The sequence below is a fragment of the Coturnix japonica genome, chromosome 5, assembly GCF_054131305.1.
Source record: "Coturnix japonica strain WE chromosome 5, WE-NBRP24, whole genome shotgun sequence".
In the NCBI taxonomy this organism is placed as follows: domain Eukaryota; kingdom Metazoa; phylum Chordata; class Aves; order Galliformes; family Phasianidae; genus Coturnix; species Coturnix japonica.
In genome coordinates this window covers 10,771,156-10,795,343 of record NC_140667.1, presented here as the reverse complement: position 1 = coordinate 10,795,343, position 24,188 = coordinate 10,771,156, and the positions used below count along the sequence as shown (strand labels likewise).

The 24,188-nt window shown below is 48.5% G+C and overlaps 1 protein-coding gene across 2 annotated transcripts in view; it reads right to left on the bottom strand.

The window, feature by feature from the left end:
- The window catches only part of HRAS (HRas proto-oncogene, GTPase), a 30,214-nt gene extending 11,276 nt beyond the window's left edge, over positions 1 to 18,938 (bottom strand). Inside the window, exons 1-2 of one of the 2 annotated variants that reach the window (XM_085548366.1) lie at positions 18,572 to 18,938; positions 3,359 to 3,425 (exon numbers count right to left, since the gene is read on the bottom strand). The gene's annotated coding sequence lies outside the window, so the exon portion shown is untranslated. The remainder of the gene's footprint in view (positions 1 to 3,358; positions 3,426 to 18,571) is intronic. The other variant, XM_085548367.1, reaches the window with a different exon arrangement.
- Positions 18,939 to 24,188: the final 5,250 nt, after the last annotated feature.

Genomic DNA, 24,188 nt, shown 5'->3' with positions numbered 1-24,188 from the left:
CATGTCAGGTGTCAAGCAAAAGGGACATGAAGTGGCTTCCCAATGCATTCACTGATAAGGAGACTCTCACATCCTTCAAATAGGATCTCACTGGAGGAGCTTCCTCTGCTTTCTTCCTTTCTTCCTATTGCTTTGCTGTATACCTTAGGTGGATGCCATCCAAGTAAACAAGCCAAGAGACAGACATTTGTGCAGCACTGCTACAGAAGGTAACCATGATGGAGATTTTAGAAATGTAACTTATTACTGAACAGTTACACTCTACCTGTCAACAGGGAGTCCATTTAAAGACATAGGATATCAGTTCCACCTCAGCAAACATCTTTGAGTAGCACTCACTGTGCATCCTTTCTTCCAAAAGCCTCGTCCACAAGAACTAAGGAATGATTAGACCGAAAACGCAATTCAGAAAATCTATTCTGACAAGGCAAACCTTGCTGTCTCACTCTTGTCACTACTCTGATTCCTCTGTTTGCTTGTACCAGTGTTACAAAATACAGCCTCTGCAGGGGCTCAATGAACTTCTCGAGCAGTTTGAAATGACAGCTCTTGTTTCTTCTCAAGGGTCAAAACACTGACAATCTCAGCGACCTGCCCAGCCTGGAAGATGGTAGGAAAATGAAGCTGGCAAGCTAATGCTCTGGTATGAATCACGGCCTATCCACAGTGCTTTGTTTTCATTTACTTGATGCTTTTTAAATTAACGAAGAAGCGGGCTGCAAATCTAACACAGTGTGCTTGGCTGTCGGCTTGCTGGCTTCATACTCACAAGCTCAGACGACATGGCCCCCAGATGAAGAGAGGGATGCCAAAGATGTCACAACAGTTGCAAGTGGTGACCCTGCTTTGGAGAAGCAACAAATGTCCTCCATTAGAAGTTCATGAGCATGCATGAAATAGCTTTGCACAACTCCTCTAACCAGGGACCACACAACCACAAAGAACCTCTGACGTCCCCACTCCTCCTTCACCATCACGCTGACAATATCTCCCAGGTAATGCTGCCCCTTCAGCCATCAGTGCTGTGCCAGGAAGGGGGCAGATGGCAGCAGGCAGTGCCCAGGTCCACCATCACACAGGCCAGAACAGACATGAAGACAAAGGAAATGAGATGACGCCTTCCCCACCAAATCCACTGCCAGTTTTCTGGTCTGCACTTCAGCTGTTCACGCTGCACCCTGCCTGATGGCTTTATTTAATAAAAACAGCAGTGCATCACCTGCTGTTGGCTGTACGCTGCTCTGACTCTGCAGTTCTCCCTCAACCTCTCAAGCTGCAAGTTCACTGAAGTACTTTGTTGACAACTTACTTTGTAAGGAAAACATTGGGGAATCACAACTCTGCCTAGTGGCTTTATTAAGCTACCAGAAACAGTAACAACCTGCATAAACATCAATAATGCACCAGCTGTCCAAGAGTTTCTCTCTGAATCAATTCTCCATGAAGAAATTGTATCCTAGCTATCAGGGGCCATCAAAATGATAACATTCAACAGAAAGATCAGCAGGTTCCTTATCTCAGGAGCTTATAAACATCACCAATCTGTAATACAGCACTGCAGCTTGTCCCCAAGGAATGCTCAGTGCAGAAAGTAGCACTTGCCACGAGCCGATCACCAGCATTTCTGATCTTGGTCTGAGTGTGAGAACAGGTTTCCTTAATTTCTGATTATATTTGCATGTGCTGGCAAGGGGGAACTTCCAGCAGTGGATGAAACCAAGTGCACTTGGGCTGCTCACATCCATGTCTCCAGCATGCTGTCAGGTGATGTAATGTGCTTGCAGTTTGTGGTGGGATCTTACTTTCCATTGTTACTGCCTGATAACAGGGTGGGATTACAAAGGATCATAGAATCATTAAGGCTGGAAAAGACCACTAAGGTCACCAGGTCCAACCACCAACCCATTCCCACCATGCCCACCTGACCATGTCCCTCAGTGCCTCAACTCCAAGGTTCTCATACACCTCCATGCTGTTGTTCCACAGTGGCCTGGTCCACTTGGTGACTTGTGGAAGCTTCAATGCAATGTACTACTTGCTGGTGAAGAGAAAGCGGCAATGCTGGAGTGCAGCCTCTCCCAACACCCTCCAGTGTCCCCATCTCACTGGGGCAGCAGCCTGGCTCCTTGCTGCCTGCGCAAGGGGTTGCTGCAGCAGTGATGGAAGGGACAAATGTAGGTATTTACCCCTAACCACTGAGCCAGCCACTGCTAGAGCAGGGGTTGCTGTCAATGTGCAGAAACGCCATCCTCCTTATCCTACGGACTAGCCATAGCCATGCAAAGGGACAGGCTCAACCTCATAATCAGTAGCAAAGCCAGGAACTAAACTCAGACAAGTGACTTTCAATCCAGGGTCTTAACAGGAGACAAAAAGCTCCGTGTGTAGGTTTTGGATGGGAAAGCCGTTGGTTCCCTGCCGGGTCTTTGTGTTCGGCTGTCAGAGCTGACAGCTCCCCTGCCGAGCTGAGCTTCCATGTGCAGAGATGTTTGGAGAGGCAGAGCAAATCAAGTGGGAAAGCCCAAACTGCTCTCCAATTATCCTAATGAAATCACAACTGTGTCACAAGCGCAGGGAGGGCGCAGAGATGCTCCAAAGCACAGACCCAGTGGAAAAACAAGAAGAGAGCAGCTGCCACAGGAATGGCTGTGACACAACAGCACTGAAAATCCAAGGGCAGAGCTCAGTGTGCTTGGGGAGGTCACAGACAGCATTCTGGAAGGACCTACTCTGTGTTTTGGCACAAGTTTGATGCAGGTTTACATCAGGACTGTTCTCTGGCCCTATCACTTCCATGCGACAACAGACTGTACCACACGTTCAAGAACTGCATTCCCCCTCCTCTCTAACCCCACCCTTCCCCATTCCTCCCAGACAACTGCTGACAGGGAAAAGTTAAGAAGCCAGTTTCAAGAAACACTTACAAGCCATAATTCATTAGAAAAACTTGCAGCAGAATGTGGCTGGTTGTTCAGCTTTCTGCTCACTTCAAAGCCTGATGCATATGAACTTTCAGAGCAAACGGACAAGGAAACAAGGTAGCTGGAGCTGGGAAGTTGCAGTAATTGTTTTGATATTATTTTTCAATTTAAAAAAATAATTAAATCACGGAAAAAGAGACTTTTAAAAAGGCCAGTTCTTGAGCAGGATAGTAATAGAAGAGTATCATTATGCTTTGGCCTCCAGGAACAAAGCAATACGTGAAGCAGACACCTCACCTTGCCAGAGCTATAGCAGCAGAACAGTCCGGACAGAGAGCAAGTGTGAAGGACAGGAGCCTGCTGATCAGCAGCAGAAAAGGAGAGGAAGGAATGGACTGGGAGACAGTGGGAGGCCACACACCCCCAGATTCACTCACCCTCTGGATGGCTTACTGGCCCTGCAGAGAAACAGGGTCCTCGGTTCTGGGGATGGCTCAAGTCCCCCTGGAAGGAGAGGAAACACAAAGGAGTGAGCAATGACAATGCCCTGTCTGTGCAGAGAATATCTTTACATTGAGCCTATTCTGGATTAAGAACAGGGCTCAGCATCCACACTTTGGTGTGGCCGACGACCCACCCTTCCCTACCAATACCCACACGCTGCTTCCCCTGCCACTCACCCAGCGCCCGACTATTTTCGGCTCAGGGGATTTCCTGGGCCTGGCACAGCCTGTCTGTTTAGCAACCCTCAAAAGAAATCTTTTCCAAGGGCTTGTCCAGCCTCCCCTTGAACCCACAGAAGCTTCAAACCCACAGAAGCTTCAAACCCGCATCATAATTTGGCAAGGATCTCACAGGTCTGCTCCCCAAGCAGCAAGAAACAATCACTCTTGTTAGAGCACAACCTGGCTCCACCGGGCAGTCAGTCCCCACCTTCTCTCACACAATACCACACGCTGCTAATCACATCCTCCAAAGTTCTATCTTTCCCAGAGAACTGTGGCTTACAGCCTTTTCTCCCCCCATTTTTTTAAGACAGGGCAGAGCAGCACAGCTGCAATAGTCTCCTCTTTGCTGCAGGTGTGGGAGCAAAGGGATCACCTCCTGTGGCATGAGGGAACAAGAGTGAGTTCCCTTCTTGCCTTTTCATTCCCAAGGGGACATCAATAAAAGCTGCCCTCGCAGCTCATTCAAACACGGAGCCCAAAGGAACAGCTTGAGCGACCCTGAACAGACAAAATCAGATATTTCCAGTGTGTCTCCTTGATTAGTAAGCCACTTAATTTATGTGATCAAATATAATGATCATCCCTCTGCATTCATTTAGCCCTTGCAGAGCTTTTGCAGGCACAAACCCTTGTTTAGCAGCAGAGCTGAGAGAAGAAAGAAGGTACCGCAGCAAAATCAAATCTGCTTTAGCAAATCTATGGGAAGGAGGCAGGGAAAATGCAAGTGAGGGTGAATGCTGGGGGGCCAAGCAGGCAGCTGGGAAGAGATAAAGGGAAGCAAGCAGGCAGCTGCTGCTGTGCCCCCCTTCTCCTCCCCTTCCCTCTGGGGCACACTATTAACACGGTGACACAATGCTGTCCCAGCCGCACTGCTAGCAAGCATGAATATGCATCAGACATCATGCAGCAGAGTCTGGTGCACGCTGCTGATTTATAGGACAGCTAAACAAACCCCTTCCACCCAGCACACGGCCACCGTGCTCTGCAGAGATAACACTGCCCTACAGATCAGCAAGGTGGGTGCTGAGCAGAGAGCTCAGACAGCTCTGAATGCAGCCGCCTGACAGCCAAGGTGGATGGGTCTGCAGGCAGGCAGAGCCCACCAGTGACGAGCATGCAGTACCAAGCAACTATCACATAACAGCATTTTGACAGAGAGACAAAGAGGTCCAAAGGTTAAGGCGTGAGATCCATGTTTGGATTAGGAGATCTCCCTGCTGGGAAGGGAGGATTCTCCCTCTTTTGGCTGCAGAATGCAGGATAAAGAGACACAGGGTCTCCATCCAGCCTCCTCCAACCCCAGCAGGGTTTGGTCCTGCAGCTATCCCATCCCCTGAGAACCAGGGACCAAGGAAGTAACTTCATTCTGCAGCGAGGAATCCATAGCAATGAAGTGAGACACCTTGGGGAGGGCAATCTGCTGAACAAAAAGATAGGTAAGTTGCCTGGCAAAATTAGCACAGAGCATAACATGCTCGGCACAAGCATGATGTTATTCACATTAGCAAAATGAAGGAGGAAGCAAGAGGGCTAAAGCACTGATCTTAATCGGCACTGTCAGATTTCACACGCACAAGGACCAGCATGCTTGCTTTCTCTGTCTTATTAATTATCAGCATAGGCAATCACACCTAAAAAGAGAAAAAAAAGAACAGAAGGACTTTTGGATCCCAGCACATGAAGTTCCTTGGGACAGTATAAGCAATGTCAGAGCATCGAAGGTGTTGCAGGATTCTTGTGGATCTCCAAAATGATCTTTTTCTCTTTTCCTCTTTGCAGTGGAAACCAAACCCAGCACCGCTGGGAGTTCTCCAAACAAGAAAAAGGATTCTTATACCAAAGTTTCAACTTTTGTCCTTTATTTATCTCTGGAATCTCTGCCATCCAGTCAGCAGTAAAATCCTCATCTTCTGAAGCCATGGCAAAAATCATCATCACTCCAGTGAAGCCACTAAAGCCAAGATAGTCAATACTGAGTGAGAACCTGACTTGATTTGTTTTAATTTTCAACACTTGGAGCACTTAAGCCTCTCAGCACCTGCATACAGAAGCAAGGTAGACCCTCACATCTTCTGGGAAATGAAGGACTAGAAAGACACCTTCATTCAGCCTGGAGGCACAGTGAAAGCCAGCAGACCTTTCAAGACCATGAGGGCACTTCTCAGAGTTAACAACAAACAACAGAAAGCTGGGTTTTCTCCCCCAGGAAAGAAAAAGAATGCAAGAAAATGAGCTGATGTGAACTGCTGCTGCTGAAAACACGACCCGGACTCACCCAATGAGGCATGCTTCCTTGCTCCTGTCACGACACGATCTGTCTTGTGAGCCTCACGTTGGGCTCAGAAATTACTCATCAGATATGGAAATGAGTCCTCTGAGGAATCAGTCAGTGAGAACAATCACAAAGTCTTTGCTTTTGAACAAACAGAAAGAGTTTGGGCTTGGGGATATGCTTTGCTCATTTTAAAGTGAATGGAGAAGAACCAAACTATCTACAGCTGGGGGCTCTACTTTATGGATCCATTTCTCTTCCAATGTTTGTTAGAAGGACACAGCGCTTCTTCCTTGGCAAATAAGAATAACTTCAGAGATTAGGACTGAGCTGTGATTTTTTAAGGTCTTGCCAGTATTGGTAGTGAAGACACTAATCACTAGCAAGGTCAGGGAAGCAATGATGTCCTGGTGGAGACTCCCTGCTTCATCTGGCAGCAGCAGACTTCACCAGTAGTACTCCTCAGGGCTCTTGAAGGCAATCAGAGCAATCTGTCATGCAGAGACATTATTCACACCTAACTGGAATTAAACTGCTTCTTATTCCCTCTTTAAATCCACCCTTCTTTTCAGAAAGCAGCTCCCTGAGGACCAAGTCTGTCCAAAGAACCTTCAAGGCCACGGTGTGGTACAGGGGGTACAATTCCTACATAGCTCTCATGGTTCCCACAAAGGAACTTCAACTGAAACATTAACAAAAAAAGAAAAAGAATTGAATGTTTGCTAAAAGCTTTTTTAAATAGAAGAAGCCCACAGAAAGCCACCAACTTGCATGTCAAACAAGCTAACTTTAACTTGAAATGCTACTTGAGCAAAAATAGATGCTGCGCTGTTCTGCAGAGTGAATATATTAATGGAAGAGGAAAATTCATGCTGGAACAGCAGGGAAAGCACTGAGCTCTGAAAGCTGGAGCTTGTCAACTGACCCTCAAAATCCATCCTCACAAATGGTTTCTCTGTTCTTACTTAAACCTCTGTCAGGGGCTGATTAGGATCTAGACCCTGCACCCAATAGACCCCTATCAATCGCCTATCTTTTGTAAAATCAAAGCATCATAGAGCCTCAAAATGACCACCACAATCACCAAGTCCAACCCACCCCCACCATGCCCACTGACCATGTCCCTCAATGCCACATCTCCATGGTTCTCAAACACCTCTGGGGACAGTGACCCTACCACCACCCTGTGCCAATGCATCACCACTCTTTCTGAGAAGAAATTTTTCCAAATATTCAACTTGAACATCCTCTGGAGCATCCTCAGGCCATTACCTCTTACCCTATCACTGGTTAGCTGGGAAAAGAGGCCATGGATGCACCTCTCCTGTCCCACACTGCAGGTCCTTATTTGCAAAGCACCAGGTTCTGATTCCCTCAACGACATCCCACTGTGATGGTATGAAGAGCGAGGCGGCTCCACGCTGCTGCTGAGTGCTGGAAGGAATGCCGACGTGACGGCACTGCTGAGCCCAATGGGCACAGGCTTGCACCAGGCTGAGCTCACTGGTGCAGATCCCCAGTGCCACAACCCATCTGCTCCCTGCCCGCAGCCACCGGCACACAGCACTCTTGGAAGCTTTCTGAAGCTGCATTTGCAGCAACATGTTGCTTCTGAAGGAAAACCACAACGTGCTGGTTTCAAAGCAACCAGCTGATGAGGAACAACAATAGGGAGAGGGAAAAGAAACCACCTGGCACCACTCCTCTTTCTTTCTCTCACGAGAAGCTTATAGTAATTGCAAAGCATGAGAATCTGAGCAAATGCTTTACTTGGGCAACTGGGGCCATCCCTGCGAAAATATGTGCATCAAGGGGATGTGAGTGTTGTGCAACCAGCACGGTACTGAGCCAGATAAGGCAGAGACCTCTCGCTGGGCTCCACAGAGACACACTTGTAACTCCACAAAACTGACTCTGGCTGAGACAAGTTGCTTTAATTTTCTCTCCCTCCCTCCAGCCTTCACAGGGGAAATAATACCAGCCAACTGCTTATGCAGTTTGAAGCCACCAGACAGTATTTGCAGAGCTGAAACAGTAACCAAAGAAGCCTTTGGTAGAGAATGGGAGGGAATATGGCTTCTTTGTACTGGGAGCCTTCCTTCTTTGTTGCCATACTAAATGTTTTAGAACTTTAAGAACATTCTTTGTGCAACAAGGTTAACTCTGCTCTGGACACCGACACGCCACTTCAACACATTACATTATTTCATAGAATCATAAAATGGACTGGGTGGAAAAGGACTATAATGATCACCTTGTTTTAACCCCTCTGCTGTGTGCAGGGGTCTTCTGAGCACCGCCTGCCTAGATTTAGGTACATGCACACATTATTTGGGAACTATACAAGAGAAATTAGATAGGAAGGTCATACCATTGGGAAAGACTTACAGATCCTGCTTTCTCCCATCAGCTTTCCAATGCCAGAACTTGTGCCTATTGGCTGGGAGAGCCAAGGGAAGCCACTACACATCACCAAGAGACCTACAAATCCTCTGACATAGTCAAGGCAGTGAATGTGCTGCCAGTGGCAAAAAAAACCAAGCAGAGAGCACTGTTCTGAAGCAGTACATCCTGGATCAGAGGGGCTGCAGCTGCAACTAGAACAGAAACGCTCCCAGGATGGAACCCAGGTTTTGCTCTCAGCAATGACTGTGCTGCAGCACCACACTGCAGGCAACCTCAGCAGGCTGTGCAGCAGGCTCTTAGGTCCAGGCTGAAAGCTCTCCTTTTGCAAACCAAAACCCAGAGCTAATGTCACTTTGGGCCCTTGCTGCTATTTCCCCCCTATGGCAAAACCAAGAAGCAGTTACCATAGATGAGCAGGGAAAAGGGGCAGCCACATGCCACTCAGTGTCACAGATGATGCACCCGCTGACCTGCAGGATCTGCAAGCAGCAGGCAGAAAGCCCCCATGCAGCAACTGCAGGAAAGCATGGATGGAGCAGCAAATGCTGGATGTTGTGCCAGATGCATCTCTGCCAGGACGCTCCTCAAACACGGCCACTATTTATTGTACCAAAGTTCAAGAGGAGAGAGACAGGAGTAAAAGTAATGGAGCTAAACACACACTGTGGGTTTCAACTACGAGGCTCTGACACACCTTCCTTCCTGAACCAAAGCCTCCTGAAAGTTTTCACGCGCCCTTCCTCTGGGCTATACAACCATCTCTGCCCCCTAGAAGCTGGGGCTGTAGAGCAGAAGAACTTGTCCTGTACATGTGTAGCTGGGCACAAGAGCAGAGAGAGGTCAGGTGCCCTGTAAAGCGAGAAGATACCATATAACAGAACATAAGGTACTCTGTGCTTTTCTCTGCAGCGTGCAATGTGTGCTTCCAAGCTGGGGTCAGCCAGAAATCTCTTCCCTAACAAATTCTCTGTGATTGCAAAGGCACTGGCAATCCCTTTGACATTTCTAGCTTTCTTATTGGGCTCGTTATGGCTGTGACATTTGGTTTTTTACTGCACAGGTTACACACACTGTAGAGCAATGCTCTTCTATCCATATCCATCACCAAGTCCTAGAAGCACTCCCATGCAGGCTCCTCAACAATACATTTTAATTGCCTGACAATGTTTTTTTTTTTTTCTCATTTTTACTGTACAGCTCCTGCAGGTTCTTCTGAAGTCACCCAGGGCTCCTTGCACACCGGTTGAGAACCACAGCCAAAGAGTTTGATGCAACCATGATGCACACAGCATGCCTCCTGAGGCTCTCTGGAACTGAATGCTGACTTCTGGGTGCCTGAACTTGCAGGAATTAAGTGTTTCAGTCATCAGAAAGGTGGGGTACAAAACAGTGATTTTCTTAGATGTTGTAGGATTTGATGCTAAGCACACAGGCATGATAAAGGGTAAGGAGCCTGGCACAGCATCCTGCCCTGCTGTGCACACACAGCAAGTTCCAGGCCAGCTGCAAGCACAGGGACTCAGGTTGAGCTCTGCAGGCTGAGCTCTGCAGGCTCTCACTGCAGACAGGTTCTCACTCCTAAAACACCCAGTGCATCACGTTTCTGCCACTGGCTAATTCTTCCAAAGGAGAAGGCATGATGGAACAAGTGCTTCCAATCAAAGAGGAAACTCAGCCAGTCAAGAAAATCCTCCCCAGGCGACTAGGCTTTATTTCTCCCAGTTGGCTCAGCCTCATTTCTCAGTTCTTTTATGAACAGCTCTCAGTCACCTCCAGCTGCTCCCAGCAGACTACATGGAAAACAATACTACAGAAACTGGCTCCACCTCCCTCGCAGCCCCAACACCATTAGGGCACCTAACAGTACTCCAGTGTTAAGAGGCGTTGGTTTCACCCACTAAACCCTGGAGCATCCACATCTGTGTGTAACTGCACCCTCTGAATGATGTCCTTCCAGCTCTTGGCCAGCAAGGAACTGGTTGGATCAGGATGGATATGAGGAAAAATCTCTTCTCAGGAGGAATGTTGAGTCAGTGGCACAGGTTGCTCAGGAAGGTGGTGGAGTCACTGTTCCCCAGAGGTGCTCAAGAACCATGGAGACGTGGCACTGAGGAACATGGTCAGTGACCATGGTGGGGATGGACTGGGGGTGGGACACGGTGATGTTAGTGATCTTTCCAGCCTTAATGATTCTATGAAATGAAATGCAATTTCTTGAGCAAAGACGAGGGATAGGTTTACCAGATAAGACAACTCGCAGCTAAAACAAGGACAGACTACATTCAGCAGCTGTGCTCTCTCTTTGTGCTACTGCAACCAGCCTGATGCAGCCCGTCAGTGTGGGATTCACCTCACCTACAAGAGAGACATCTACATGAGAGCCCATCATCTGGAGCCTCTTTGCAATCAATGAGAAGAGACAGGTGCAATCTGTCTGGCTGGTTTCAGACATCTGCATTAGGATGAGATGAAAGCTCCCATTTCCCCTGCTGCATACATATGGAAGTGAAGGGGGAGCAGCGGAGATGTTAGGCATCAACATCTAAAGAGGTGAATTGCACCCTGATGTTTCTTACCATGCACTTTGCTCAAGCACTTTTCAGAGAGGGATCATCTCGCATTTCACACTGCACCCAACATGAAAGCACTCCCAGTCTCCAGGGCCCAAAGGTAATACCATACTTCAAATGGTAGAAGAAGGGCTGATGCTCTGAAATACCTACTGCGGAGAGAACTCCACAATATTTTCCCTGGAACAATATTCCAAATGGATCCAAGTCATTTTGGGGACTGTTAGCCCAGTGAAGAGGAGGCAGAGCTTCAGGTCTCAACCCACCTCTGCATCAGCAAAAAAGGAGTGGTAATAGTCCCAGGGGCCAAGCGCTCTGTGCAGTGAGAACTACTGAGCCCTGAAGGTTTGGCTTTACTGCTGGGATGGGCAGAGAGGGATGAACACAAACAGCAGGGTTGGGGGATGGCTGCAGAAACGTGCAATCTGCACACACCAGGAAGAGACTTGGGATTTTCAGACCCATCTCTTTTTTCATGACTTCTGAGATATATGATCCTTTGGGGCTGACAGCACTGGAGCTCAATACAGACAAACGCAAAATAATGAGTCTGGGGGCAGGAAGCCAAATCGGAGAGCACACATTAAATGGAGCTGTCGTGCTGCTAGACTGGCCAGGGAGGAGATGGAGGAGGTATAGTAAGATCTGTGAAGCCATCAGCCCTGGTGCTACAGAAAATAAGAAAGCTAAGCTCAAACAGGGACTGCAGGCAGAATAACTTCCTTGACAGCAGGATGAATGAGGAGTAAGTTGCTGCATAAAGCCCTCAAATCAAATAGACAAAAAAAAGAAAAAAAAGCATAGAAAGAACTACATGACATTTACCTACCGAAGGGTTCAAAGGACAAAGAGAAGTTTGAATTAACTCCCTGAAAGGATGACTTTCTGGTGGCAGAGCTTTTTCTTCTGCATCCATCCCAGTGTACAATCACTGGATCTGTGGGCTCCTACCTCAGATTTTAACCATTATTCTCCTTGTGTCTGAATCCCAGCAGGCACCTGCAGAGCCAGCCAAGCTGAGAAGGTGCAACCAGTGGTTGTCCAGCTGCATGCACCAGCTGCCAGCCACAGCCCATGTCCAGAGCAGGAGCTGTGGGACTATTCTGATTTGTTGTTTGCTTCATTTTTTTCTTCCTTCTTTTCCCCCTCGTCAGGGATATGAACTGAAGGCACACTAAGCTGCAAATTGAATAAACTTGTTCTAGGTGCAGACTTTGAAATAAAGGAGAGGTAAACCTGAAGTGCCTTAAGAGATGCCGTCCTGACTGCCAGCCCATGCTCACTGCAGTCAACATCATTTTTCAACTGACTTCAGCAGAATTTGAACAAGACTTTGTAACCCTGTTGCAATGCAATCAAAAACCCTGCCAAAAAACCCGTGTTTATTAGCATGCCCTGAAAAAACCCAACCCTCTGCTACACATTCAGCTTTTACTCTCTTCACAAGGAGCACACTCTTCAGACACCGCTGGTTTTGAGGCCCCTAAACGGGACTACAGAAGCAACTCAATACTTCTTCACTTAAAATTGTACATCTTCCCCTCTAAAACTTGTGCTGGATTTCCTTTGTCTTCTTATAAGCATCTTGTAAATGCCTTGTTTTCTCTTCAAAACGTAGGGACTGCAGGTAGAGAATTTGCACAGAAGTGCTGGTAGCTGCAATTCCCAGTCAGCTGTCCTGGGCTTTCAATAGTTCCCAACCAGGGACTGGGTGCAGGCACTCCCACAGTCCTTAGATCCTGCAGATCTCACTGCCACTATTTATTGCTGAAATCAACAATATTTAATTCTTACAAAGCATAAGATGAACCAACTTGCTTTCACCTGGAGCTACATCGCAAGAGATTGGGACCTGGAAGGTTTCCTGAGAGCAGCAGCGATGTGTATATTTAAAGCACTGGCTCAAGTCACACATCGCAGAACCACCGAGCTGGTTTTCTGAAAACCCATCTCCACACCTGCCCTCTGCCAACAGGGAGCTCACTAGACTGTCGGCTCTGCAGGCAGGGACCTGCTGCATGCATCTTCTCAGCAGCCCTTGGAGCACGGAGCAGTCTCTGTCCCTCTCCTCATATCCACAGGCAGGAGCCATTCTTCATTTTCCATCCACAAGCACATCAAAACACTCATCCTTCATGTACGCATTCAGCAACATAAGCTTCAAAAAAAAAAAAAAGACAAGCCTGACCTGTGATGCCCTGAAATACTTCACCTTCCCTTCTGACTCCATTTGACCTCTAGAGCCAGCTGCCACCAGCGTGATGCAGAGCTAAGGCTACAGCCCCATCGCAGAGCCAAAGGAACAAGAAGATAAACCAGAAGTCCAGGAATTACATTTCTAGGTAGGCATCTTCCCTCTGCAGCCTCCTGTTACTCACCTCCCATTCTGAACAGCTTTATCATTCGCTCTTCTATGGTTTCTCTGAATTACCCCAGAGGTGACCATATTTCAGTGGCAAATTAAACTGTCACAATACATTCCCCTCCACAGCGGTGTGTTCTTGGCTTTTTTAAAAATATATGAGCTCTGGCTGCCAGAGAATTGTTTGGATAGATTAGATTAGGGAAACAAGTTGGAATAAAAAGTAAAGATTTTGCTTCTTGAAGAAATCTATCTGCCCCCCCCCCCCCCAGACCACCTTCAGAGGCTCAAATACCAGCCCCATCCACCACATCCCCCCCAGCAGCAGGAGGAGGTAGAAAGCAAAGCAGGGATTTGTGCATACTTCCTTGTCCATCAGCAGCCACACTGGCTGCCAGATGGAAGTCACAGCACATGGCAATACAGCGATATCCTCCCCCTGCCTAGCCCCCCAGGCAGCTATCCCACATCAGGGCAGCTATGATATCATACACGGATGCAAGGAGAGACAACAGGACAGTCAGCTACAGAATTAGCATAGACAGATGCTGGACTTCATCCCATTAACCTTCAAGCAACAGTGATGCTTCATGTGCTTATCACATTGAAAAGGTTGGCTTCTCAAGCCCACTCTCCTTCTACAAGATGAACTCTGGTACCTCCAGTAATAGTGTAGTGGAAATGCTAAGTCATAGCCTGAAGCAGTGATTGAGCACCTGATAGGGAGGCAGGGCTAACCCAGAGGAGGTCAGGTGCATACAATGTACCTGAGTGATAGGAAGGGGTAAAGCCAGGATCCACCCCTTCCCAGATCTCATTTAAGGGCTGGCAGTGGAGGTGAGAGGTATCTTGCTGGGGATCCCTGTGTACCTGGAGCCTTCTGAAGGTAAGTAGCTCACTTCCTTTATTTCTGTACTTACAGCCATTTGAGCAAATCCTTGCTTGCTGTAGCCTAGGGCCTTGCTACTCTGTTACAAATGTTACAAATAGCGAGCACTCTGATTTCTCATCCTTGCTCTAACAAAGCCAGATAAAGGAACAGGGCATGGATACTACTGCAACTGCAGAAATACAGAGCTAGAACCATGCCAGGCAGCTGCAGCAGCAGCTACGTGGGTAGTGAAAAGAACAAGTGACTAAATAGATCATGAGCAGACTAATTTCATATATTCAAACCTATTTTATACACATTCCTCTTTGACTTGGAGCAGGCCGTGAGCAGAGCTATACACAAACCACAGAATTTCTGAAGACAATGCAAAGCATCAAAACAGCCTCAGCACTGGAGCAAGCTGTGGCTGCTAACATGATGGCAGTCTGATATGCCAACAGACAGCTGATGAACTGAGCTCACTTCTTAACAAGCCTCCAATCAAGACGTCTACTTGCTTTGGACAAAAGAGCTTTCAATGAGATGACTCCCTTCAGAGACTGTTCACCAGAGCCTGTGTTTCCTAAGGGAGGTGTTGGCTCTGATTCAGGCTAGTCTGGAAGGACAGCACACATCCACCTCGTGCTGCAGCAACCTCAGCAATGCCTTCTCTCACAGATCTCTTTTTTGACTCCTCGCTTCTTTTCCTGCAGAATGGGAGCAGAGCACAGCCCCCTGGTGTGTGCTGGTTTCTCCTGTTTCATTCCTGCTCTCTGGCTTTTTACATCTCACTGCCTTCTCCTGCACACAGGACATCCTCCTCTCCTTTTTACAGGTTGCAGCTCCTCCCTATGTCTGCTGATCACCAAGGATGCTACGTAATCAGATGTACAGGCCTCTTCCCAGAGAACTGTGGATGCAGCAGTGTCCCTTTTTTGCATTTGTCATGTTACTGCTCCTACGTGCATCTAAATTCAGCACCGTCAGCTCTCAAATTTAACTTCAGCGTGAGCAGCTTCATTTGTAATAGCTTTAGCAATGCAAGAAGAAAACTACACTTATAGTTGTGCCCAGTGCTATGTACTGCATTACCAGAGCACCCTCACCCAGCAGGAGGGTCAGCATTGCTCGCAGCAAAGGAGAGGTCTGGTGAGCTGAAAGCAACCAGCCCAGCCAACAGCAGAGATGGAGTCAGGACTCCTGGGTCCACTGCATTTACCCACAAAGCCATTTGTCAGCACCGGACTTGGAGAGCTGGATTAGCTATTCCAAGAGCCTGCTTCACCCTCAGATGGTTGTATATTAATACAAGTACACCTCAGCCAGCGTGAAAAAATCAAGGCACTTTGCTGCACACACTGCAAGCTGCAGAATTGTGTTCTGGCAGCAAGAAGTTGATAAGTGAAGTTTTAATTTCGCTGAGCTAGTTGTGAAGTAATGCTGGTTCCATGTTAAGGAGAGACCAACGAGCAGGTGGCAACACAACACAGATCATCTCGAGGCATTTTCCTTTGGATATCTATAATTATAAACCAACTATTACCAGCTTTGCTCTCTCTCCACAGTAAATAATTAACTGCAAAAGCATATTCCTCTTGGCCCCATCCTCCTCGATCAATATGGCTTCAGGACTACGTGCTGCCAGGACTGCTCACTATAGCAGAGCACTCAAAGCATTTCACGTGACAGAGGAACGGTGTGACTTCATTCACTTCAGCAGAGACCTTTCCTTCCCAATACAAGGAGGTGTCATCATGTAACTCCTGTACCTACAGCAGGAAAGTGCAGCATGCATCACTTAGAAGATACATCACTTGCACAAAGACACAAAAACAAGTCTGTCATTTGATCCTGGTCATTCTCTTTGTATTATAAGACACTGGATTATTCAGTTAAAAATCACATTGTAAAGGCACAAGCAAAAATAAGTGATGGAAGAACACTCCAGAATTGCAGAAACACCCTTCTCACAACCAGCCAGAATGCCAGGGAGAGGCAGAGCAGCGCTGCCACTGAGCAAACATCTTCATATAGTCACTGGGTTTAGTTCAGCTGCTGATAAAGAGTTCAGTCAAAATCTCCACCAAGGTGGAGTAAAAGGGGGAAAATTTAGACTTGGAAAGCTTGAAAAGAGAGGCTGAAAAATAAAGCAGATGAAAGAAAAGCCATGATAGACTGAGAGATAAAAGTAAAGGGAGAAAGAAAAAGGGGAGGGAAGTAAGTGAAACAGATACTAAGAACAGCTCAGGAAAAGAGAAACTGTGAAAAAGTAGAATGGAAACTAGAAAGGCGATGAGAGAAAGAGAAATGGGACAGGGTAGAGCAGCTGAGCAGCACTTAGCAGATGTCATTTGTTTAAACTCATTGTATTTGTCAAATAATTTACTTAATATTCCTTTTTGGCATCCAGTGAGCCGTAAAGCTGATGAAATAGCATTTTGTACAATTAAAAGCATTGAATGCATTCAACTCTTACCAATATTAAACTAATAATACATCTATCTGCTGGCTCTAAGTTTACACTTCAAAAAAACATATATTAAATACAAAGCTGGTAATAAATTACAATTAAATATATGAGCCTGGGGTGCAACTGTCCTGGTTTTCTGGGTTGCCCAAAGCAGAGCAGCACAATGCACCTTGAAAGATGGCAAGCTGGGGCCTGGTCAGCATTCCTGCCCCTTTGCTTCTTCACCAAGAACTCTACACAGGGCAGCCTTTGCCTCAGTTTTCACCACGTTGATTTTTCCCTCTCAATCAACTTTAGAAGGCTCTTTTCTCTCAAAAGCATGGAGTTTTGAGTCCTGGTGACAAAAGCTGTGGACAGCCCAGCCTGGATGAGCGGGAAGGCTGGAGGGGATCCATGCTGTTGGGCTGTCATATTGGGTAACAGATGTTTGGAAGCTGCACTTTACCTCCCCAGAAGGTTAAGGAAGACAGCGATGTGGCAAATGGTGCTTTAGTACTGCTGCTCTCCCATGGAACGCTTCCTAAGTGCCAGCAGCCTGCTTCACTGCTTCTTGTAGGAGCCAAGGAAAGAAGTCAAGCAGCAACTGTCAGTCTGCTTCTCCCTTTCTGGTTCAACAGCACTGTAAGAGTCCCCTCATGATGCTCTGAGCAAAGAATCTCCTTTGGAGCTTCACGGCAACCCCTCTCAAGTGACTCACAGAGCCCACAAAAGAACCTCCCTTAGGCCTTTGGTCTTACTTCAATATCATGGCACGAGCGTGACCCCAAATGGAGGTCACTATTGCTAATTACCAGATCACAGCACAAACAGAAAAGGTATGACTGCACCAATGTTTGCATGGAGATCTGGAGGCTGTGCTGACAGCACCCACCCAGCACAGCCCAGCAGTGACAGCCACCAGCCTGCAGGCCCACCAGCAGGCCGAGCCAGGAATTCCTTCAGCTCTGGCTGCCCTGCTGCTGAAACAACACTGTCTGCATGTTGTTAATCAGACCGGGACTGTGCCAGAGGAGTGGGCTACAGTGCCTGGGTGTGCAAAGGGGGGACAGATGACTTCACAGCCACAGCTCTCTTGCAAGCAATGGGAAAACCGTGCAAGCTTCATTCTCCAGCTGCAAAACCAGAATACTTCAGAGTTCTGCAAGGATAAATACATCAGCAGTTCTGACCAAAGCAGTGCCTGTGTTCCCTTAGCTCTGATGGCCTGGGCTGGGGGAGGAAGAGTAGCCACACCATAGCCCCATGTTGGCACACGCAGTTGTGCACGCATCCCTCCCTGTTCTCCTGCACGGTGCCGGGTGCCCGAGGCGCACAGTTCCGTGCGTGCTTGGATCAGGCTCTGCAGAGGAGCACGGCCAACAGGAGCTCGTGCCTATCGGGCACCGCCGAGGCAGCCGGGAGTAACTGCACGGAGACAACTTCAGGTAGGGAACAGCGCGGCTCTTCCCAATGCTTCCATCCGCCCTCCTCCGGGCACCCCGCAGCCCTTCCCGATTCCTCACCGGCTCTTTTGTCTCCGGCCTCCCGAAGCCCATCCCGTGCGGATGCGGGCGGGCCGAGCCTCCCTCCCGTCCCGCGGAGCCTCCTTCCCACCGTGCCGCCCGCGGACTCCTCCCCGCAATGGGTGCAGCCGCACCGCAGCGTCCCTCGGAGGAAGGGAGGCGCCGCCGGCCCCGCAGCCTCACGCCCCGCGCTCCGCCACCTGCGGGCCGCCCCCCGCAGCGCGCCGCGAAGGCGGGGACGGCCCCGCGATGGGGGGTGTTGGGGCGCAGCGCGGGGCGGAGGGAGGCGGCGGCGGCGCCGCGCAGGTGCCCCCGCTCCCCGCAGGGCGCTGCCCGGGGCCGGGCCCACCCGCAGCGGAGGGACGAGCAGGCGGGGCCGCCCGGTACCCCGCGAACAGGTGGGCGGGCGGCTGCGGCCCCCGGGATCCCCCGTGATCCCCCCCGCCCCGTCCCGTCCCCGGTCACTCACCCGGGCGGGATGCGCGTCCTGCGGAGGGCGGCGGAAGTTTGCGTTGGAATCGCGCTGTTTGGCGTTAGGTTTTGGGGGTTTGGGTTTTTTTTTTTTTTCCTTCCTCCTTTTTTTTTTCCAGGGGAAAAAAACAAACAAACTCGACCACCGAATGGAGCGATCCCCCCCTGCCCCTCCGCCGCCCGGGGCTTCTCGCCGCTCTCAGCCGTGCGTCGGACCGGCGGCGAGGTGAAGTTTCCACCGCGGTGGCGGAGGCTCCCCCGGGTTGCCGCGCCCGCCCCGCATTGGCACCGGGCGCCGGGGCGCTCCGTGCCGCCGCCGCCGCCCGGACAATGTGCGTGCGGGGGGAGCGCAGCCGAGCGGGAGCGCGCCCCGCCGGCGGCCGCGGCACACGCCCAGGATGCCGGCCCCGCCCCGCCGCCACTCACGGCCGCCCGCCGGCCCTGATAGGCGGCACCCGCCTCCACCGCCCTCCGGGTGGGCCGAACTGCCCGTCCATCATCCGCCTCGGTCCGCCCACCCGCGGCCTGGCTGTGGGGCGGTGGCGCGGCGGCCGGCCGGCCTGTGCCGCTTGGGGCCTGGCCGTGATGCGCCGACGTGCGGGGGGCTCCGGGGGCAGCGCAGCGGGTGGGGCGCTCCCACCAACACGGGGCTCCCACGAGCCTCCTCATCTCCACACTGAACTATGCCGGTCCCTTCAACCTCTCCCCATCAGCCTCTCCCCATCAGCCTCTCCCCATTAGACTCGTGCTCATGACCCTAAAGAGCTTCGTTGCCCTCCTCCACGCTGCATTGCCTCGATGTCTTTCTTTAGTGAGGGGCCCCATGCTGAGCGCAGTGCTCGAGGTGCGTCCCCTCCAGAGCTGATCAGCACCGTGCTGCACTACTGTGATACATGCCCAAGCTTTGACTGCAGAATCTGGCTCCAAATAAAGTCTGCCCTCCTGGTGCTGCAGAAACGCTGCTCTCTCTGATGCAATTCTCAACCACATCACCACTATTGTTTCCATTAGAAAGGTATCTGGTAATCTGAAAACGGATCTAGAAGCCATTGTACTAGAACCTGCCATTGACACAGTAAAAAGAAAGCTCATGCCCTGCAGAACTCGGGGCTGGGACAGATGAAACAAGCTGTGAGGACACCTGCCGAGAAGCCGTGCAGGTTTTTTCAGGTCTCACAGGCTGTTGCAGCAGCACAAACGAACCTGCTGGAGCACTTTCTATAAGCTGGAACACAAACAGACAGGTCCGAACAAAGAGGACAAAGCTTCAGCTTACCTTGAGAATGTTTGCTGGCTTCTAACAAGACCTCCTGCTTCGGAACAACCTCTCTGTTCTCCACAAAGCCAAGAAGAGCAGCTCGCAGGAACGTGGCATCTCTCCCATGCAAGCCAGCAGCAGCGGCACGCACAAAGGTGTTGGGTCTCTTCGCAGGCAGGCACATGTATGCACGGCGCACCGCCTCTGTGCACTGCCTGTCTCATCTTGTCTTCACCCTTCTGGCGAGCAGGCAGGTACTGGAGCATACAGGGAGCTTGTATTTTGCACCCTGCAAGCAGGCTTCTGTTTCAATCAGCCAGGACTGATCAGGGGGCATAAGACCCAAATGGGTAGGGCAGTAGATGAATGTAGTAGACAAAGCACTCAGAGAGCAGTGATGCACTGTCGTAAGCTGCCCAGAGCAGCTGTGGATGCTCCATACCTGAAGGTGTTCATGGGCAGGATGGATGGAGCCATGGGCAGCCTGATCTACTGAGTGACAGCCCTGCCTACAGCAGGGGGATTGGAACTGGGTGGGCTGTAAGGCCTGTTACAACCTCATGCATTCTATGTTTCTATGAAAGCCATGGGTGAACCTCATGTTTCTTGGACTTCTTGCTGGCCTACAAGTACCAGAACATGCCAGAAGATGGGACTGAATCTGCCTCTTGGTCATTCTTCAATGCTGTGATCACATCAGGACATAAGATACTTGGGTACTACTTCTTGTTGGCAGACTGCTGAAAGACAGTAGCAGAATCATCTACTGGTGACTCATAACCACACACAGGGTTGATGACATAAACTTGTGAGGACACAGAGAGTGATATATCTGAAGTATGCCTGACACTACCACCCTCCATCCCATTTTTGATAAAAAGACAAAATACTGCCCAAAAAGGTTTGGAGATGTTGAACATTTTAGTGGTTTCTCTAGTAGGACCACCCAGGTCATTGTCAGCTTGAACTCAACTCTCTTTTGCCCTTTAAATAAATAAGTCAATCAATCAATAAAAAGTAATTAAAAATAATAATAAAAATGAGAACTTCTTGTGATCATCAATATCACCAGCAAAGCAAACAACTGCACTTTTGTATCTTCACAAGGGCGCTGGGATGTTGTTCTTGCTCACACCTCCCTGAGCTTAGGGAATAAGTAGTGACAAGGCAGAAAGCAAACGGATACATGACAGAGTTTGGAAAGTTTGAGTTTTCGAGAGGATACAAATTGTTTCCTTTTAGTACCTGACAGTGTGATACAAGTAACTTGCCATGGCAACAAGCTTATCAGACAGGAAAAAAAGGGAGCACCACCAGGTGCTTTGGTACTGTAGCAAAGGAATCACCAGGCTTTGGTACTGTAGCAAGGGAAGAGGCTGAGACCTTAATCCTTTTTGGTTACCATTGAGCTGCCCGCTGTCTAGGTAAGCTGTCAGGAGAAGTCTATGTTGTGTTTGGCGCAAGTCAGCTGATGAGTGAGGCTCTTTGATACTTGGATCAAAACTGAAGTGCAGTCAGAAGGAAAGAAGGAAGTGCTCAGAAGAATTGAAACAAAGCTGGATTCTCAGAAGCACAAGGCCTAATCCATATCCGCAACAAGCTGACGCAACTCTGCAGATGCCAGAAAGAGCTGAACCTCTTTCTACAGAAACGAATTTGGCTTCCATTCTCCAGCAGTCTCAGTTCTTTTCAGTTTCTCTCAAGGAAACTCTGCTCTGCAGATCTGGGAGTGTTCTTGTGTTATCTGGGACAGAAGATGGCATAAGTTAGCGGAGTCTGTGTTCACATCCATTTTCTTTACAGAAATGCTTCTGGGAAGGGCAGACTTCCTGGTATGCAGCTTACTTGTGCTGGTGGGAGAACTGAGAAAAGACAAAGTGAAGTGGTTAAGGGCAGCAAGGGGAAACCCTCTTAAGTGTCACTGTATAAGGAGAGCAAAACTGATCTCTGATAGCTCAGAGGAGGATGATTATGGAAGCTGCCATATGTGCAAGCGTTCCTAGAAGCCAATGTGCTTAAGGTAGGCTCATTTGTTACTAGTGAGCCGGCCTAGGATAAATACAAAATGGTTGCTTTACACCTGAAGTGGAAAGGATACCTCCTGGAGGACAGTCTTCAAAAGAGAAAGAAAAACAGAAAGTTTCTTAATCCCCAGGCTACTGACATGAGCTATAAGCAACACTGCTCCTGTTGTGCAATGGAATGAATAGGTGCTTTCCCTTTCTGTTTTAAAAACACTCTACCCCACTTAAAGTTTAGCTTCTTGGTGTAGTATATCAACATATATCAATATATAAAGAATATTGGTATTACATAGTTGATACGATGGTGAGAAATTGGTAAAAAGTGAGGAATGGCAACCAGCCTTCTGGGCTGAATTTACAGGTAAGACTGCTGTGGCTCCCAGGCCATCCTTGTCTAACTTCCCAGTGAGGCTGTAGAGAAAATACTGCTAGATCACAAGCCCCAGCAATATCATGGCTTGGAAATCAGCCCCTGGGAGAAGTTCTTAATGTATCAGATAAATCTATACAGAGATGCAAGGCTACAGCTTACTCCTGACAGTGAATTGTTACACTGTGAGTGATTGTCTATAGAAACACAATGGAGGAAATCAGAGTCTTCTGCAGCACAAAGAAGCCATGAGGTAAATGGAAATCACTGATTACAGTCTTGGAGAGTACTGCAGTCCACGATAGGATCTTTCTCTTCATGGATTTCATGTTTGAAATAAGCACAAAAATTCACACAGCACCTTGCCAGGTTCCTGACTCAAGCCCCCCAGAACTAGAGTAAGATATCTATTGATTTTGCTGCCAGCTGGACTTAATATCTTAATATCGGAACTCACAGACATGAGATGTTCTGGTGTCATAGAAAGTAAAGGCTTTGTAATCACTACTTGCCTCCCACCATCTAAAAACACAAACAAGTGCAGATTCTTGTTCTATATTTTTAAAAAAACAAGAGCAATTCCCACACAAAAGTGGACATAATTAAAAATCTGGTCAGATCTAATGGCCCAGTCTTCTTGTAGAGATACCTGTAGGAGTAAGAATCGCATCTCTCTTGTAAATGATATGCAGTAGTTGATAATGCGACATCCTCATCAATGAGGTACCTGGACTTCACAGTCTACTGGTGAGGAGACGGATGGGATATAAATCCGACGTGTGAGTTTGACAGTAATAAGTAGTGTTGCTCTCTACAGTATCCCATGTCCACTTCCACTCAATCCCAGGCTAACCCCAGGACCAGCAAAGGTCAGATAGAGTAGGAGGTATGGTAAGGTAGGAATCCACAAGTTATGGGCCACGCTGACTTTCCTTGCAGTGTTTTGCTGGCATGAGCACAAGAGCTTTTGCTTGCTGTCTGCTTCAGTCAAACATCAATCATTCTCTTGGAGCCTGATTCTGAGATCACCATGCACCAAGGGAGGTTCTTGCCCTCACCTTCATACAACAGCTCAGGTCTCTAAAAGTAGAAAGCTGTATTTTTTAACAAGCCCTTACAATATTTACACCCCTTGTGATTTTCCTTTTCAAACTCTTCAGAGAGTTCTGAACACTCACACATCAACAGTTTCTTTTTGGGACAGCTTGGATCACTTACCATGCTCTGTGTCATCTATGTCACTTGTGCTGACAGGAGCCTGTCTTCCAGGCATGGAAAGCAGTTGGGTTGCTAAGGGATGTCTTGCTCTCTCTGTCATTCCTGCATTCACTGATGTGCAACGGATTTATCCATGTGGAGTTCAAGGCTTCCCTGTAGCAGATGAGTTTGTACTTGAATCTGAGACTATCCTATATTGTCCTGGAGGACACACTAAAACTATTCTCACTCCTTTAAAAAGAATCTTCCTACTCCTTTATCAATTAGTACAGAATTTCTTCCCCTCTACACTGCAGAACAGTTGTTAACCACAGAATTAAAGGCACCAGTATTTTATTTGTTTAGTTGAACCACTGGTTTCTTTTTCTCTGATGATTACTTTTGAATGTGCCAGCTGCAGTTTGTCTCTAGCCCTACCCTACTTCCCTCCTTCTCATTGTCAGACTCAAGTTGCTTATCCTTTTCTGCCTTCACTGATTTCTGTTTTTTCCTTTTTCCATAAGGAAGGAGAAACAGGCTGCCCAAGAAGGTGGTGGGGTCCATGGAGGTCTTCAAGAAAAGGACAAGTGTTGTGTTGCACAACATGGCTCAGTGGGCAGGGTGGGGATGAGCTGAGGGTTGGACTACATGATCTTAGTGATCTTTCCAACCTTAATGATCCCATGATTCTATGATTAGGAGCCCCGAACCTCAGTTCTCAGACCTTCTGTGAGGTTTCTAAATCATTATGTCCTTAGCAACTCGT